This window comes from Schistocerca serialis, chromosome 6 (assembly GCF_023864345.2).
Source record: "Schistocerca serialis cubense isolate TAMUIC-IGC-003099 chromosome 6, iqSchSeri2.2, whole genome shotgun sequence".
Classification (NCBI taxonomy): domain Eukaryota; kingdom Metazoa; phylum Arthropoda; class Insecta; order Orthoptera; family Acrididae; genus Schistocerca; species Schistocerca serialis.
In genome coordinates, this window is record NC_064643.1 from 590214267 (window position 1) to 590229715 (window position 15449).

The 15449-nt window shown below is 37.3% G+C and overlaps 1 protein-coding gene across 7 annotated transcripts in view; it reads right to left on the reverse strand.

Moving 5' to 3' along the window:
- The window catches only part of LOC126483674 (acyl-coenzyme A diphosphatase NUDT19), an 80835-nt gene that overhangs the window by 50294 nt on the left and 15092 nt on the right, over positions 1-15449 (reverse strand). For 2 of the 7 annotated variants that reach the window (XM_050106747.1, XM_050106748.1), the window contains exon 3: positions 15000-15175. The exons of 3 other annotated variants lie outside the window; for them this stretch is intronic. The gene's annotated coding sequence lies outside the window, so the exon portion shown is untranslated. Of the gene's footprint in view, positions 1-14999; positions 15227-15449 lie in introns of all 7 variants that reach the window. 2 more of the 7 variants (XM_050106745.1, XM_050106746.1) reach the window with 1 other exon arrangement.

The window sequence follows — 15449 nt, forward strand, 5'->3', positions numbered from 1 at the left end:
AGCTATATGTTTTAAATTTTTTGCAACATAAAGCCCTGTCAGCAGCTTCAACTGAAGCTAATGTGATGCTGTAGCACAGCAGATTAGGCCATTTGAGTTACGATAGTGTTAAATGCCGTCAGTCACAAGCTGACGGTTAGGACTGGACACTGCAACAATCTCCACAGATGCTCAGAATGTGTCAAAAGAAAACAATTATAGCTGCCTTATAATCACACTAGGAAACACGCCACCAGACCACGTGAGTTGACCCACAGTGACCTGTATGAGCCAATCTTACCAGTATGTGCTCATGTTCGTCAATGACTTTACACGTTTCACAGTGACCTATGCACTGGAATCAAAATCAGAGATAATTCACTACCTCAAGATGTTTCACATCATGGCACAGCTCATTTCAACTTGAAGATCAGCATGTTGCAGCATGATAATAGTCATGAATACGCGTCGAAAGAGTTGAACTAATTTTTTGAAGAAGACAGAATCCAGTTTGAGTTTACAATTAGGTATACTCCACAGCAAAATGGTGTCTTGGAGCGATTGAACAGAACTCATATTGAGAAAGCTCATTGTATGGTACTTCAATGTAAATTTAATGAAACATTCTGGTCAGAAGCTGCTCGTACTGCTGTGTACCTACTATATAGAAGTTCTACTGCAGCTTTGGAAGGAACAGCTTTGTGTTACAATGAGAAACCTAACTTGAGTAAGCTGAGAGTATTTGGATGTATTGCTTATCTACTGGTACAAAAGGAATTGAGAACAGGGTAGTTTGACAGAAAATCTTTGAAGTGCTACTTCACTGGCTACTGTAGCCATTAGGCTACAGACTTCGGTGTGCAGAGGAAGGCAAAATAATCACAGGGAGGAACATTGTTTCCTACAAAGGAAGATTTGACTTTGAACATATACCAATTGAGGACTGGATTCCGGAATCTGCACAGGAATCATCAGAGAAGGAACACAAAGATGATAATGAAGAAGAACTCACTGAAGACAATGTTAAATCAAATGATGGAGGTCATGAAAGAATTCTCATAGCAGAATTGACCAGTGATGAAGTGGAAACTGAAAATGAAGCTGTTTGACATCCTACCAGGAAGGGCAACCCTCCCAAATACATATATGACTATGCTGTTCTCGCACTGAATGCTGAATCATTTGTCAATAATACACTGAAAAGCTACAAGGAAATTGCAACTCTTGAGGATAAGGAATACTGGTATAAAGCTGTGCTGGATGAAACTGACTCTATAAAGGCAAACAAGACTAGGATTTTTGTTAAATTACCCCCTGGAAGGAAGGCCATCGGCAGTAAGTCAGTATTCAAATTGAAGGAGGACAAGAATGGAAATATCATAAGATACAAGGCTAGACTTCGGACTAAAGGACGTTCACAGACAAAAGGATCTGACTACGAAGAAGCATATGCACCAGTGGCTTGACTTGCAACTGTTAGAATAATGCTAGTTATTGCAATCTAACAAGGACTGGGTCTGGAAAAATTTAATGTTGCCAGAGCTTTTCTTCATGGATTACTCAAGGAAGAAATATAGGTAGTTATTGCTGAAGGAATAGCTATTCCTGAAGAATTGAAAGATACAGCTGGTTTGGTTTGCAGGTCACAAAAGTCTTTATATGGCTTAAAGTAAGCACCACTATTCATATATTTCTTATCTCTATAAGATTCACTCAGTCAGAAGCAGATAAATGTCTTTATTACATGATTTTAAAGGAAGTTGTCATTTATGTTATGTTCTATGTTGATGACATTCTGATAGGAGGAAATAATAGAGATGTAATGAACAGAGTGAAATTTAAGTTAAAGAAGAGTTTAAAGTAAAGGACCTAGGAGAGTGCTGTGGTCAACTTCTTACGTAGACACCAAAACAATCCATCAGAAGAACTCTGGGATGCTTGAAAAGAGTTTTGAGATTTATCAAAGGAACCACTGATATGAAACTGCATTATCAAAAAGGGAATCAAGAAGCTCTACTGGCCTATGTTGAAACAAACTGGAACAAAAAGGAAGACCCAAGATCTACCTCTGGTTATCTGTTACAATTGTTTAGAAATACTGTCTGTTGGGCAATGAAAAGACAGACTAGTATTGCATTGTCTTCTACAGAGGCAGAAAATGTAGCTGCTGCTGTGTCACTTGTGCTGAAATATTTGCTGCAGGATATTCAAATTCCACTCTGCAGGTACAAGTTCGTATATTCGAGGACAGTCAGTCCTCTATGCGCTTACTGAAGAAATGGAAACATCATCGGCTGAGGCAAGTTAATGTTAAATATAACTTTGTGCATCAGCTTCACCACCACAAAATAATCACTGCCGAGCATTTATGTTTGGAGGACAGGATTGCAGACATCTTTACTAAAGGCTTACCAGCTCCTAGACTCATTGCTTTGAGAAACTTGTTGGGTCAATATGAATATTTGTTAATGTTAAATGTAAAACTCTGAATTGAGGAAGGGTACTGAGAGTGCAATTTCAATAATTATATCTATGATTTATGTAAAATAGATAAAAGATAAAAAAAAGGTGCTGCCATTGTTATTCTGTGCTCAGTTATCTTTAGTTATTTTTCAATGTAATAAAACTGACTAATAATAGTCTGTAAGTGTTATTTAAGGGTGAAAAATTGATAATTTAAGTCATTCTTGTAACCTTATTACATATGGTTATCTATCCAGAAAAATACCTCATGCCAGTGATGCATTACATACAACACTAAGAACATTACTTATTAAGGCAGAACAACTTTGCAGAATTCTGTAAGAAATTTCATCAGTACCACAAGAGCTTTTTTTTTAAAAAAAATAATAATAATAATTCTATTAAAAAGGATGTTAGTTCTACTTACTGCAGCTTAAAATTTCAGGGAATAGCATTTTTAATACATTCTCTTGCTCCTACAGCTAAACAATTTAATCCTATTTTTGCTGCTACTTTTACAAAGTGATTGTAAAACATATTCACAACTTGTGAATTATGAGTCACAACACCTAGGGAGTAGACAACATTCCACTAGAACTACTGATGGCCTTGGGAGAGCCAGTCATGACAAAACTCTACCATCTGGTGAGCAAGATGTATGAGACAGGCGGACTACCCTCAGACTTCAAGAAGAATATAATAATTCCAATCCCAAAGAAAGCAGGTGTTGACAGATGTGAAAATTACCGAACTATCAGTTTAATAAGTCACAGCTGCAAAATACTAACGCGAATTCTTTACCGACGAATGGAAAAACTGGTAGAAGCGGACCTCGGGGAAGATCAGTTTGGATTCCATAGAAATGTTGGAACACGTGAGGCAATACTAACCTTACGACTTATCTTAGAAGAAAGATTAAGAAAAGGCAAACCTACGTTTCTAGCATTTGTAGACTTAGAGAAAGCTTTTGACAATGTTGACTGGAATACTCTCTTTCAAATTCTGAAGGTGGCAGGGGTAAAATACAGGGAGCGAAAGGCTATTTACAATTTGTACAGAAACCAGATGGCAGTTATAAGAGTCGAGGGGCATGAAAGGGAAGCAGTGGTTGGGAAAGGAGTGAGACAGGGTTGTAGCCTCTCCCCGATGTTATTCAATCTGTATATAGAGCAGGCAGTAAAGGAAACAAAAGAAAAATTCGGAGTAGGTATTAAAATTCATGGAGAAGAAGTAAAAACTTTGAGGTTCGCCGATGACATTGCAATTCTGACAGAGACAGCAAAGGACTTGGAAGAGCTGTTGAACGGAATGGACAGTGTCTTGAAAGGAGGATATAAGATGAACATCAACAAAAGCAAAACGAGGATAATGGAATGTAGTCAAATTAAATTGGGTGATGCTGAGGGAATTAGATTAGGAAATGAGACACTTAAAGTAGTAAAGGAGTTTTGCTATTTAGGGAGTAAAATAACTGATGATGGTCGAAGTAGAGAGGATATAAAATGTAGACTGGCAATGGGAAGGAAAGCATCTCTGAAGAAGAGAAATTTGTTAACATCGAGTATAGATTTAAGTGTCAGGAAGTTGTTTCTGAAAGTATTTGTATGGAGTGTAGCCATGTATGGAGGTGAAACATGGACGATAAATAGTTTAGACAAGAAGAGAATAGAAGCTTTCGAAATGTGGTGCTACAGAAGAATGCTGAAGATTAGATGGGTAGATCACGTCACTAATGAGGAGGTATTGAATAGGATTGGGGAGAAGAGAAGTTTGTGGCACAACTTGAGTAGAAGAAGGGATCGGTTGGTAGGACATGTTTTGAGGCATCAAGGAATCACAAATTTGGCATTGGAGGGCAGCGTGGAAGGTAAAAATCGTAGAGGGAGACCAAGAGATGAATACACTAAGCAGATTCAGAAGGATGTAGGTTGCAGTAAGTACTGGGAGATGAAGAAGCTTGCACAGGATAGAGTAGCATGGAGAGCTGCACCAAACCAGTCTCAGGACTGAAGACCACAACAACAACAACAACAAAGCATAATTGTTCCTATACACAGAACGTAAGTGATGTAATTCCTATCTACCTTGTGTTGTTGCTATGAAACATATTTGCTTATACAAACATGTAGTACACTTCATGTCAGCTTGATGTTTGTTGCATGTTGTGTTCATGGTGTTGCAATATTAACTGCCAGCTGTGCAGATAATTAAAACTGGAACATTATTGAGATGAAGTTGAGGCTTCCTAAAGAACACATGGTGTGACAACTAATGGTTATAGGCACAAACTAGATGAGTTAGAAAACAGAGCAAACTAACAGCAAAGAAATGCAGATGAAAAATTTTACATGAACAATTTTTCAGTTATTAGTTGATGGGATCCGGCACTGTGATTGTGATTAATGTTCTGCCCCTGAAGATATTGTAAAGATTTCTAGATCTTGTTCAGAAGTATGGGTAATGAGTTACATAGACAAATTTTTTTTGAGAAACAGAGTACCACTCCAATTCCTGGGCATGGAGTTGACACAAGTGAAAAAGTAACAGTTCAAGCAAAGGCTGTCACAATCAAGTAATGAAATTATTTTTGAGACAGGAAACTCGGTCATCATTTATGTGGAAAGCAAAGGAAAATTCCACTCGCCTGCCACAGTATTATGAACAGTTGCATAGAGGGTTATAAAAAGAAGACAGTAATCAGTAGAACACTTTCACGAACAATATTTGGTGGGCAGAGCACTAGACTCCAGCCCTGGAGATCCTGAGTTCAATCCCAGATAGGACTGCCCAAGTCCACTCAACCTGTATCAAATGAGCACCAGGGATCTTTCCTGAGGGTAAAAGGCAGTCGGGCCACTGGACTTACACCCTATCCCCTTCTAGTGCTGTGGCAAAGAAAGGCTGTACACATTACTTACACTCAAGCCAACAGCCCGGTCAGGCTTGTGCCAGACTTTAATTTTAGTGCGTTCTATTTCAGGAATAATAATATAAACATGGTAGAAGTATTAAAAAATCAACTGCAAGTATATGTGGTTTGCTTTGGGAACAATACTATAATCAGGGTGGCAGAGGTATTAATAGCATGTGTAAGTGTATATAAGTGTTCTGTTTCAGGAACAATATTATAATATTGTAACATTCCTATCAAGAGCAATTTGAAGTAAATACGTCCTCTTTCAGGAATAATACTGTGTTCATGTGGGAGTGCTCAACATAGTTTAAAACATTGCTTTTCCTTTAGTTTGAGAGTAGTATTAACAGTTATGACAGACAGTTAGGCAGACATATTTATTCAACTGTTCACCATGTACCATGGACCCCAACATGAAGATGAACCTTCAGGGATGTAAAATGACTCAAGCTATACATTAACAAAAGACAATGCAGTCATAGAAACTTAATCTATTCACTGTATTAAAAGTAAGCTATCACTATTCTCCTTAATGCTATTCACACATATTGGGTAATATTAAGCAAGTACAGAAAACGATATTTTGACAAATGCTGCTGCATCTTCAGTTATCTTAAATTGTTGCTGTTTATCTGCTGTTGGTAACTTAATAGTTACTTGATTACACAAAATAGGTAACTTCACTTGTAAATAGTGAGTGTTAACTACACAACAAAATCCACTACTTACCATGTAGTTAAAAGAACTTTTCAATCCTTGAATCTATGTATTCAGATAATTTTTGGAAAGAGCAGTTAACAGAGAGTGTTTTTTATTTTCTTCTAAAATTAGTTGGTAGTCCCAGTTTTCTTTTGTTTTACATCAAGAACCTGACAAATACATTTGTACCAGAGTGCATACCTCTACTCTGTACCAAGAGGAGGAGGCAAAGGCTACTAGAAAATTATTTACGCCTTAGATCACAGATGATTTGAAACTGATTTTTATTGTCATTTACATAAACCATTAAGGGGAGTCAGATGGTTGTTGGGTTCAAAATTTTTGATTTTTATTTTTTGCACCTTTTTTGTTACACATATATTTGGGTTTAAATTGATACCAAATTTATTAATTTATGTTGAGTGGTTTCATTTTACAAGCATTTTAGTAACGCCCTACAACACACACTTTTCATAAACTCAACCTTCTTTTTACTTGCTAGTGACTACTTGTTATAGTACAGCTGTTTGAAATCATAGTTGGTAACACTGATTAAATACTGTTGGCAACAATGATGAAAACAGCTGCCAGTCTACTTTGCTGTTTTCAGTTCTTTGTTTCGTGAAGTTTGTTTACGATATTCATATTTCAGTGTTTAGATCCCAGCAAATAAGTTTATATTATGTAAAAATGCCATGAATACAAAACAAGAAAAGAAAACGTGAGTTCAGTGGGGGTGGGGGGGGGGGGGGGGGGGGTGGGGGGGGGGAGATGTAACCAAAAACAGTTTTTTGTGGGGGGAGATGTAGCCAAAAACAGTTTTTGCATCGTGGTGAATCTGAAGTGGAAGTTCATTGTGAAGGTGAGCCTAGGCCTAGTACTAGTACTGAAGCTGCTTGTGCTTCTAAAACAAGCTCTTCTTCTAAGAAGCTTACCCATAACTTGGCTAAATATGTGATATATGGAAAAGAAGAAGGTTGCTATGATATCTTTAATATCAACAGATTAGGTAGCCTAGTTAGCCAAATTGCGGTGTGCGTAAAATGTAAAGGATCCCTTACCATCTCTACTGGAACCAGGCTAGGCTTACAAGTACCAATAGTAATAATGTGCAGTGACTGTTCTTTCGAAGTGTCCACTACTATTTCTCCATGCTTACCAGACACTAAACAATCAGAAGTGAGTGTTCGATTAGCCTACACATCCTGATATATTGGAAAAGGTGAAGAAGCGGCGAAACTTTCTGCGGTGTAATGAACTTTCCGACTCCGCCAGCTTTCAAATATTACAATAAGATGCTTTGAGATGCTGCAAAGGAGGTCTGTGAAGAGAGTATGAAGGCTGCTGTTGAAGAAAGTGTTGGTGAAAACAATGGTAATAGAGACTTGACAGCAATATTTGATGGACCGTGGCAATGTAGGGGCCACACTTCACTCAATGGAATTGTAACTGCAACAGCAGAAAATACAGGCAAGGTAATTGGTGTTTAAATTTTATCCAAGTATTGCAGATGCGAAAATAGAATGACCAACAATCATGATGCTGATTGCCTAGCTAACTACTCTGGAGTAAGTGGAGGAATGGAGGTAAAAGGATTGTGGAAATGTTCCAATAATCGCTGCCGAAATACGGAGTGCGGTACAAGTATTATTTAGGAGACAGGGACAGTGCTTCTTACCCCAAGGTTTGTGAGGCCAAACCATATGGTCACAACTTCTCAATTGAGAAATTGGAATGTTACGGTCACGTCCAGTAGCGGATTGGTAGTCGCCTCAGGAAATTGAAACAGAAACTTGGGAAAACAAAACTTCTGAATGGCAAAACCATCGGGGGTCGTGGCTGCCTTACTGGTGAGGCTATAAATCAAATACAATTATATTATGGCCTAGCTATAAGAAGGAATGCTACAAAAACTCTAAAGGACATGAAGGCAGCGGTCTGGGCAGAATTTTTTTATTTGATGGCTACCAACGAAGACACATCTGGACACAGACTATGCCTCACAGGTGAGACAAGTAGATGCAAATTCCAAAAAGCCCAAGAGAAAAATGAGCCTTATGACCACAATGACCACACTCATCTTCCTTTCGCTGTCATGGAACAAATAAAAACCATATTTAGAGACTTGGCCCATCCTGACCTCTTGAGAAAGTGCCTACATGGTGGAAAGCAAAATCCGTCAGAGTCGTTCAACAATGTTGTATGGTCAGGGCTACCAAAAGCAACTTTTATTTTGATGACTACATTTCAGTTGGGAGTGTACAAAGCTATTACAAGTTTCAATGAAAGAAATTTAGCAAAGTGTAAAATTTTGAGTCATCTAGACATATCTCCAGGCAAGAACTGTGTCAAGTTTTTGAAAAAGGAAGACGAACTTCGGATTAAAAAAGCGGACAAATCTGTCACAGAAATTGAGAAAAAGTGTTGCCAGGCCACACAGCAAGCAAGAAGAAAGATTGAGGACCAGTTTGAAGAACTAGAAGATCCAGGTAGACCTTCATACGAAGCTGGAATGCAATAAAGTAATAATAAAATCATTGTTTAATAGTCTTATCTTTATTTGCATTTCCCCGACAACTGTGTTTTTCAATGGTTAGGAACATTTTTCTTGGCTACTATTAATGTTATCAACATGATTTTTTAAAAATTGTTCCTTATTTGTTAGTTGTTGATTTAAATTGAGGAAATATGAATATCTTTTAAAGAACTATGGTATAAATTTAATTAAAGTAAAAAAAATTGCAGTTTTTATGGCTACTTTAAAAAAAACATTTTTTTTAAATATAAATTTTTGCTATTTTTAAGACTTATCAGTTTAAAATGAAGATAAAGATATAAGGAACACAACAAAACAAATCATGTAGTATGTCAGTTGGTTAGAGAGAAAAATGTTCCTACAATCATATAATTTAACATGGCCGAGATAGAACCATCCAACTCCCCTTAATGAGAAAATGTACTGTGAAGTGAGTATAAGAATTTGAAGCTGCTTGAAAAGGCATTTGCAAGGTTTATGATTGTCCTTTTTTACACAGGTTTTTTTACATCTTACTTCTGCTGTACAAACACTTTATTTATTTTAGTTTCACTGCCTCAGAATATCATTCCATGGGACAAAAACTTGTGAAAATATACAAAATAAATCAACATTCTTGTCTTTGGTTCAACAAAATGAGAGATGCTTCTAAGGGCAAAACATGTTGAACTGAGCTTCTCTATTAGTTTAAATTCATGTTGACTCCATTTTAACTTGTTACCGGTTTAAACCTCAAGACATTTAACACACAGTGTTTCATTTAGTGTGTGGCCATTAGTGTCTGCTTCTGATGCTAGCCCTCAGTTTTGTTCATTTCAAATCATATACTAAGAGTTGTTATGAGATTAAGATGTTAACTGTTAGCTGTGGACCACTTATAGGCTTGTTCAGTTATCATCTGAGCTGTATCTGATCAGCGAACATTACAGTTTTTTAACTCCCTTCGCAATCATTGGATAATCATTAACATAAGTGAAGAACAAGAGTGGAACCATTAGTCATTCTTCTCTCTAATGTCTTGACCCCTTCCATCCCCCTCCAAAGCCTTTCAACTCCCCCCCTCCACCCAGATTTGATGTTATTTTCATGACAGTTTTTCAATAAGATGCACTGCTTCCTGTTAAGAAAGTAAGATTTCACCCATGCAAGACAGATGTTATTAATAACGAAACCTTTAGTTTGCCATTTACAGTTTTGTGGTCTAGCCAATTAAAGGCTTAGGTAATGTTACAAAATATATCATCAGTTTAGCTCCACTAGGATTCTGTTTATGAGATATTGCATGTCTTTCTCTGTAGTTAAAACTTTACAAAATCTAATGCGAGAGGGAGTTAACAAATTCATGTGAAAAAGTTGGTCAGTATTTCATCTTAGCCTACTTTCTTAGAACATTTTGAAAAGATTGGAAGGAGTGTAATGCGTCTGAAATTAGAGGCACAGTAGCAGGATACCTACAGAATCAGTTAGTACAAATATGATTCAAATACTGTTCAGTTTGGTCCATACTGGAAGTACAGATAACTATTCTTTTAGTGTATTAAATGAAGAGATACAAAAACTCTCATAAGTAAAAAGGGCGAATTGTTAATCCCATTGCAATGCTGTGAAATATCAGACTGGTACATTTAGTATTTCTAACAGAACAGAGTATGTCTCCACAGATACAAGCTGAACCAGCCCAAGGAGGTAGGGAGTGACTACACATCCAAAACACTCAAATAGTAAGACAAAAACAATTTGAAACATTGTTAAATAAGAAACAAATAAAAATAGCAACCCAAATGAAACTGGACCCCAGAAAATAGCTCTAGTTGAAATTGTGGCACTTTCATATTATTGGCCACTTCCTCACAATGGCAGCAAATGTTGCATCCATTAATAAACAACTAAATACAGATGCATTAGATTTAGTTGTGCAAACACTACATGCACTATCAATATTAGTTTGCAAAATACAACCCCCTGGGCAGGCTGTCCAGTGCTGTCCCATGGGATACAGGTGCCCACAAATGCTCATCAGCTCTCCCATGGACAGGTGCAGGTGGGCTAGGCTAACCACCACATAGTCTGGTTTCACTATGTTCTGTTGTGCACAAGCCACTTGGTCTCCTCTGCCTGTGGGCACTTAGCCAGGGCAATAGGATCACACAGTCTACAGCTTGGTTCATTGACTGCCCTCATGTCAGCTGTTTGTCTGTGTCTGCAGGCATTTGAATGCCCACAGGTGGTTACTTGAGCTGGAACAGCCTGCCCTAAGGAGATTACAAACTTCATCAGGTAACAAAACATTCTGCTGGTTGTTTCTAGTAGAATATTTAAAACGTGTGCTGACTTGATACCATTATCCTTAAGCTATCTTTGTAACCAATCGATGACTCGGGCCATATTTCCTGACATTAAATTACCAAATATGCAGCAATCAGTCACAAAATCATGTTTTATTTATTCACTTTTGCAAATCATGTTTGACCTCTGCTTAAGACAGTATTACTACTCAGGGCACATATTGGTTGAAAGCACCAATGATGGCTGTTAATCAGTTGAAATCGATTTGCAAAAGTGAATTTGCAACTGATTGCTGCTTATTTGGTAATTTTATGGTTTATGGTCACTGCACAACTTGGGAACCACATGGAACCTACCATTCATATTTCCTGACACTCTTAAATATGCTGTAGTAACACCGATCTATAAAATTGAAGTAAACAAACCATTTATAGTTACAGAACTACTCCATTCTTTCCAGTTGTGTCACAAGCACTTGAGAATATGGTCTATGAAGTAACACTGATGCATTTAGATTAAATTAGAATCAGTTTTTGTTCCATAGACCCAAAAATGAGATGATTTTCATGGGTGTGGAGCATACCAGACAGGAAATTTAGCTGACTTTGTCAACTGCCTCTCAGATTGGTTTTCATAAGGAATTCTCCACAGAGAAAGCAGTACAAAACTTCACAAATGTAGTCCTGGCACACTTAAACAACAAAAATTATCCTACTAGTGTATTTTGTCACTCACCAAAGCCTTCGACTGTGTGGACCACAAAATTCTACTTTGCAAACAATGGCATTAATGGCAACCCTCCTGCATGGATGGAGTCATACCTTCATAACAGAAAGTATATGGTCTCACTGTCAGACTGTTTGACAGGTATGAAAGTAACCTCAACATGCACGCCCAGCTAGAAGTGCAGTCTAACGCGCTGCTTCCTGAGTGGGAAGGCATGCCGGTCCCCAGCACGAATCCACCTGGCGGATTTCTGTCGAGGTCCAGTCAGTGTGCCGGCCAGCCTGTGGATGGTTTTTAAAGTGGTTTTCCATCTGCCTTCACAAATGTGGGCTGGGTCCCCTTATTCTGCCTTAGTTACACAAGTCGGCGATTGCTGCGCAAACACTGTCTCCATGTAAGCGTACACTATAATTACTCTACCAAGCAAACACTGACACTGGGGTTACACCCATCTGGAATGAGATGTTCCTTCCTTGGGGGGGGGGGGGGGCTGTCCACTGGGGTCCGAACTACACAATAACCCTGTGTTCGGTGTGGGGCGGCGATGGGGTGAGTGGACTGCTGTAGACTGTTGTGGGGTTGTATACCACTGAGGGCTACAGTGGGCACAAAGCCTCTCCATCATTGCTAGGTCCCCAGTTCAATACATACATACAACTACAACATGGGGGAACAAAGTATGTGGGATCAATACTGGGTCTACTCTTCTTCCAGTGACTTTAAAAAGTTCAATAATTTTAATATTTGCTGATGGAACATGGGTTCAAACTCAACCTTGCCAAAGACTTCCTAGCAGATTAAAAATGGCTGTTGAACTGGTACTCAAATTCACCAACTTGCCTTTCACAGTTGCCCTGACTGACAGAACTACACAGACATGACCTGCCCTCACAGCTCTACCACAACAGTACCTCCTCTCTTGCCTCCCAAATTTCACAGAAGCTCTCCTGCATACCTTACTGGACTAACACTCCTGGAAGAAAGGATACTACAGAGGAATGGCTTAGCCACAACCTAAAAGATTTTTTTTTCTAATAAGAATTTTTCACTCGGTGTGGGAATGTGCCACGTTTTAAAACTTCTGGTAGCTTCTGTGAAGTTTCAAAACAATTCACACGCTACTACAGGATGAAAGATTCATTCCGAACAACTCTGATAATGGCTACACAGACCTGATAGTGCCAGAAGTAGACATTAATGGTATGCTGTGTATAAACTCCTTTTGAGATCTAACTAGACAGTAAGTTGAAATGCAGTCAATACCAATATAAGCTAATCAAGAATACAGTTCAGTATTTTTAGCTCTTAGAAGCATCTCTCATTTTTCTGACTTAAAGACAAGAGTGTTAGCTTATTCTGCATATTTTCACTCCTTGTCATTTAGAATGATCTTCTGGGGCAGTGCAATAAAGTAAATAAAGTGTTCATTCATTTGAAATGAACTGTGAGAATATTGTGTACTGTATATAACTTTACATCTCACATAAGCATCTTTAAGGCTCTTGGGATTCTTAAGCACACTTCTCAACACATATACAATTTGATGATTTTTGTCACTGATCTGTAGTTGACTACACAACCACAATACAATTAAATAACAATAATTTTCATGTGGATGTTGCCTTCTTGTTTAGGATTCAGAGTGATGGAAAGGTAGTCAACAATATTGCATTTAACACATTGTGAATTGTGGTTTATTCATCTCATAACAAGCATATGCTAATCATTTAATTAGAGTACAGAAGACTTGTCAAAATATGGTTAATACAATTTCACTGATTAGTGAGATTATAGTGATGAGATGGAGCAGTATTTAAACATTAAGCAACTTTTTTTTGAAAAGATACCTTTACATATTTACATAACAAGACAATTGATAAACTACATCCTCCTCAAATTTCAGATAATGTTTCATGAAATCTTCAACTGAATATTAGCATTGCTGAAGTAGCATATTATGTAGCTTTCATTAAAGTGAATATAGGTTCAGACTTAGAATGTTCTTTGCTTTTAGTTTGTTGTAAATTTTCATTCCTATATACTGGAGAGCCTGAGGCTATAAGTTTAAACAACAAGCAAGAGCATAAAATATCATAGATATACAGGGAGGGCAGTGTTAATAATTTAAGATTTTTAATGGATACACAGCACACATGTTTCTAATAATTCTTTTCTATAATTTCAGTATGTGCATTAAGCTGTTCAAACTTCATTAAAAAACTATATTGTACCTTATAATTGACTAGTGTGCTATTTTCCCTATGGCCATGTTTTAACTAGACATCTCACATGTTTACTTCAATTTAAATTCTTGTCTAGGTTTAATCCTAAAAGTTTCATAGAATCCACTTCTTCTAGAATTTGATTTTTATGTTTCTTTTAATTTCCTGGGGTGTTGACTGTTTTGTTCTGAAATGGATCACATGGGTTTTGGGATGTTCTGGGTTAATATATTTCTAAATGATCTATTGTACTAATGACGCACACAGGATAGTTTCTGGTTCATGCTCCTCAATCAATACAGGTGTTTCATCTGCAGATAAAACCAGTGGGGCATTTATATTGATTGACAGGTCATTAATTTAGAACAGAAACAATATAGGTCCTAGCACAGAACCTTGAAGGACATATTGTGTTACTGTCTTCTATTTAGAAGAATAATTTCCTGCATTTGCAGAGACACCGCTCTTTGTTTCCTATTGTGCAGGTACACAGTAAATCAATACAGAACACTGCCACTAATTCTATGACTGTCAAGTTTATGGTTATGAAGTGCATGATTTACTGAGTCAAAGGCTTTTGCGAGGTCGCAAAATATCCCTGCAACTCCATTCTGATTGTCTAATGATGTACTAATCTTGTCAACAAACTTATTAATTGAATCTATAGAGTTTTTTCTATATTGGAAGCCAAATTGATTCTTCAAAATAATCCCGTATTTTTCAATAAAATTTTGAATCTGGATGGCAGAGCTTTTTTGAATACTTTTGACAGGACTGGAAGAACAGATAAGGGACAACAATTTCCATGTCCTCTCTTGACTCTTATTTGAACAGCAGTATAGCACCTCTGGGAAATGTCCACGTTCAAAAGAATGGTTTATTATTATAAATTGTGGGTTTCCTATTATTTTAAGCACAAACTTGAGACTTTTTTGGGCATCCCACCCCAACCTGCAGACTTTGTGTTTTTTGGTGTTAATATAATATTCCCTACCTCTGTTTCTGACACCCTTTTATTTTGTGGAGCATTGAGACATTTTATCTAGTCTGAAACGAACATTTTGCTACGTGTTTTGGAACCAAATCTCTTAGGATGTAAATCCTCTTTCTCCATTACTACTTTCTCCATTTACTACTTAAGAATTTATCAGGGTCTCTGGATACAGATCCTTACCTATTGCAATGCTGCTTGATACTGGAATTTATTCTTGCCATGTACATTTTGCTTTCTGACCGTCTGTATATAATGCCTCTTTTTATAATCCTGGAAGCTTCTGGAAGATTTTGTACAAGTGTCTTGCCATTCAAATCATGTTTCTTATCTCACTGACAATTCCTTCTTCACTGCTCCTTCAAAGAGACTTTGCCCCATTTGTATTCTGGATTTGTCTCTTGAATTTTCTTCCAAGCACAACATAAATTAAGAAACTGTTAATCCCAACCTTTCCAAAAAAATTAAAACATACAACAAGAGCCATTTTTCTACAGATTAACCATTCAGTTAGATTCAAGGAATAAAAAGTTCTGTTAGATGCGTGGCAAGAAAAGCTGTATGACCAGCAGTAATGTACTGCATACAGAAGCAGATAGCTATATGCTCTGAAAAATTCTAGTATAATCAAGT